We start from the raw sequence: 4,334 nt of genomic DNA, 5'->3' as shown, positions 1-4,334 counted from the left end.
AAAGAGGAAGACCCTTGATGAGATAGATTTATTCAGTGACTAGGCTAATGGGATAGGTGAGTCAGTGACTAGGGTAATGTGAGTAAGTGTGTTAGAGACAATAAGGTTGGCTCAGGGTTCAGAGCAGGGTTCAGATCCGTTGTGTACATAAGGTCACTATGAGTTGCAGGTGACTTGAGGGCACATAACAACAACCACCTATAACTTTGTTTATCTGCATTCAGCAGGATCGGCTTGTCTCAATCTTCTACCCTTTGCTCTAAACTTCTAGTATTCACAGAACCTATACAGCGTTGTTCTCTGTGGTCAAGCCAGGATATGAAATGAATAAACTCCAAGGAAGTAGATTTTACATAATTGCCTTTCAGTGCAAAATTAATCTATAAGGATTTCTTTAAAACTGGATAAATTGTGTATACTGCACTGAAACAGATGAGGGAGAGAATACTTTTAAAGCGATGTATGATATAGGGTATTATGGTTATCACAAGAGTCCATAATTAAGGTTGCATAGTGGAATGTACTTGGGGTGACAGGAAGGGTGCGGGGAGGGGATTGTGTACCAGGGAGGGAGTGTTGCTGAGTGAAGTATCTCAGTCTCAAAAGGACAAATATTGCATGGTGCCACTGCTGTAAAATGGGACTGATATTAGGGTGGGGGTAAGACTGAGAAAACCTGGATAAATTCTGTATACTGCACTGAAACAGATGAGGGACTGAATAATTTAAAAGCGATGTATGATAGGGTATTATGGTTATCACAAGAGTCCACAATTAAGGTTGCATAGTGCAATGTACTTGGGGCGATAGGAGGGGTGCAGGGGGATTGTGTACCAGGGAGGGAGTCTTTCTTTTACTTTTGAAAGAAAGGCGCGAACTGGGGGGTGGGAGGAGAGGGCTGGGCGGGGAAAGAAGTGCAGCAATGAATGAAAGGAAATCCAAAATCTTTGTAAATGCTCATTAAAAATTATTAAAAAAAATAAAGCTTAAGAAGAAAACAAATCTGAAAAAAAATTAAAAAATAATAATTTAAATTGTTTTTAAAGCGTCTTGAAGGTTTCTTTATCAAAAGTTTCCCAGATAGAGAAGGCGGGAATTCACCCAGTGCCAGTCAGTGAAAAAGAATCTCGGCATGGCAGCCAAATGGTGAAATCTTCCCCAGGAGAACCTATAAAGGAGCAGCCAGATGAGGAGCCCTTAGAATCACATAAAGGGTACAAGAGGCTCAAGGAGAAAAGGGCGCAACAGGAGCAGTTGATGCTGCAGCTCCAGTCCCGACAGCAGCAGCAGCAGCTCACCTCTGCATGGTCCCTGCCTCCTCTCAGGAACACTCAGGTGTGACTGAAAAATGCAAAGGAGGGTATCATCACAGAGCAGATAGATTTCTCTAGAGCTTGTAAACAGTCAGCTGATGGGGAATTCCAGGCAGCCAATAGCCAAGGGCCAGAGCAGCCTAGACTTTTCTCTGTCAAGCTCTTCTACAGGCCTCTGGGTTCAAACAACTTTGACAAACCGATAATCCTCTCAAAGGCAGTTTTCACTGGGAGACCTCCAGATACCAGCACTACATCCAGAGTCAACAGGTAGAAAGCCTGTCCTCAGGAGAGCCTGTTGACAGACTAGAATTGGTCAGGGCAGCACAGTTCCTCAGGGAAAAGGGCTCTACACGCAGCCTTCTGAATGTGGCCCTGATCTAAACTGTGGGCTGAAGAGAAGGAGGTAACAAGTGCCTGGGCAGTCCTCAGTTGGGTCAAGGGTGAGGACCATGGGCTTTTGAATCACTTCTCAAGATCAATCAATGTCTCCTTGACTATAGAGGAGCTCAATTCTGGCTTGGATGAATTATTGGTGAGGTCTGGATACCACCATCTTGGAGACGCTGTCCAGTGATTTCTTCATGGGCAACATCAGTGACAGGGGGGCCTTCACTGCTCCAGAAAAACTCACTGGCTGATTTTTCTCTACCCCAGACTCCCAAACTTACAGCGCCTCAGATGGCCGTGGAGAAGGTGTCTCCAAGTCGTTTAGTGATCATGGCTTCTCTTCTCCCTCCTCCTTGCGGGAAGACTATCAGTCGAGACCCTTCAGAATGCTAGGCTGATCTCCTCCCGCAGGATGCCATTCAACAAGCTATTGCTGAACAAGACAATAAAGAAGAGTCTAAAACCTACACAGCATTGGAGCAGATGAAGGAAAGAACTGCTGAAAAGGAATATGTTGTTGCAATGTGCTGTGACTCATAGAGACCCCACGTACAACAGCCCTAAACCCTGCTCAATCCTGTGCTAATCTTATTGTCTCTGACACACCTACTCCCACCATTCCAGTCACTGAATCAATCCATCTCATTGAGAGTCTTCCTCTCTTGCAATGTTCCTCCACCTTCCCAAGCAAGTCCCTCTCCAAGGACTGATCTCGCCTTTCAACATGTCCAAAGTATGTTAGATGAAGCTTCAGAATCCTTGCCTCCAAGGTACAACCTGGTTTCACCCTCTCTAGGGCAAAGCTGCTTGTTTTCCTAGCCGTCAATATGTCAATACTCTTCTCCAGCACCACAGCTCAAAAGCATTAATTCTCCTTCCATCATCCCTAGTCATTGCTCAGCTTTCTGATACATAGTAAGTAATTATAAAGACTGTGGCCTGGATAAGGTGCACCTTAGTCTCCAGACTGACATCATAGCTCTTCAATACTTTGGAGAAGTCTCTAACAGCTGACTTTCTCAGTGCAATTAATCTTTTGATTTTCTGACTACTGATACCAAGAGTGTTGATTGTGGAGCCAAGCAAACTGAAGCTGTTAACAATATCAATCTCTTCACCATCTACAATGGTGCTGCTAATCAAACAGTGGTGAAAATCTTTGTTTTTGTGATGTTGAGCTTCAATCCATATTTAAGGCGGAAGTCCTTGATATTCTGTAGCAAGTTCTTCATGTACTCCTCAGTTTCAGCACAATTAGGAATGATACATATGACAACAGTTCAGAATAAGAAGTTCATTGCAAAGAACACTGATGGAGGAGGTTGGGGGTGGGAGGAAGGGAAATGTGAATCAATGAATGAATAATAATTTTTAAAAAGAAAGTGAACTGGAGAAGAAAAGGATGTGAAAAACAAGTGCAACAAGTATCATTGAAAATCTCTGTAAACTTTTCTGTAAACTTTTGTTAAATAAAAAAAAGAAAAATAATTTAAAAATAAATAAAATCTACAAGGCTTAAGTAAGACAGCAAGTTCCTGAAGCAGCTCTGGAGGATGCAGAAACCAGGCTTCTCGGCTCAGAGAAGCCCAGGAACATGTTTGAATCACCTCAAGTGTTTTCTCCTAGTCAAAAGAAAAGAGATTTATTACAAAAGATCCTGCCTGTAAAAATTAGAGCACTCAGGTGTAGCCCAGTGGTCCAATAAACATGGAGGAGACCAGGCCAGAAGGATCTTAGCTGATACTCAGACACAACAGAGCTGAGAAGTACAGACTCCCTTCCGACCACTCAAGGATCAGATGTGATGGTTGGGACCTTCAAGCCAAGGTCACAGAATCAAGAGACTTTGTCCATGATCAAAGAGGAGATCCAGGCAGCTCAGAAAAAGGAAGAGGAGCTGAAGAGAGTCAGTCAAGTTCTGTAGAGGACATTGAATCCCAGGGCAAAGAACACCCCTTACTGATGTCCAGAAAGATGTGCTACAAAACTGGCCTGAGGGAAAATAGAAAGAGTCAAACCTCCTGCCTTCTCCACAACCAGAGGCTCTAGCTTGCAGCCTGACCTAGCCCCTGGATAAGCTGCCGACTCCCAGCAGCTCACGAATCTGATGGGTACCCTCATGAAGGACTGTAAGACACACAAAACTAAAAGGCTAGAGAAAATGAATGATAGGAGTGTCCTTGAGGCCACACATGTGAATCAAAGAAAAAACACTATGTCAACTCAAGAATCCCTTTAGCATTTATCTTCCATTGTCCAAAGCTTGATCTGACAGCTTGTATCTAAAACTTTCTTGGCTTCTGTGATTCCAAACACTTCAGCTGCTGACAATTTCTTATGCTGTGACCAGTGTCTCTTAAGTTTAGTGGTAATATCTCTCAAGGGAGGGTGATGTATCCTGTAGAACTGGTTTATAGATATTTTTCTTCTTGGCCCAAGGGCAGCAGGCCTAAGGGACTGAACTATATTGGCTCAACCTTGGGCATTTTGTACCTGTGGGCAGGGCGAAGATTTTCCCTCGAGTAAGTTCTCTATTTGTTGGCCCCAGATTCTGCCCAAGCAGATCCCTCTGTCTCCTCCATTCTGCCAAAAACTACTGGGACAGCACATGAGCAGAGAACTACTAGAAGT

The 4,334-nt window shown here is 43.7% G+C and overlaps 1 pseudogene; it reads left to right on the top strand.

The window, feature by feature from the left end:
* The window catches only part of LOC102869635, a 161,272-nt pseudogene extending 157,330 nt beyond the window's left edge, over window positions 1–3,942 (top strand).
* Window positions 3,943–4,334: the final 392 nt, after the last annotated feature.

Source organism: Elephantulus edwardii, unplaced genomic scaffold (genome assembly GCF_000299155.1).
Source record: "Elephantulus edwardii isolate Elephantulus edwardi_28Jun2011 unplaced genomic scaffold, EleEdw1.0 scaffold00142, whole genome shotgun sequence".
NCBI lineage: Eukaryota > Metazoa > Chordata > Mammalia > Macroscelidea > Macroscelididae > Elephantulus > Elephantulus edwardii.
This window is presented reverse-complemented; position numbering and strand designations above follow the sequence as displayed.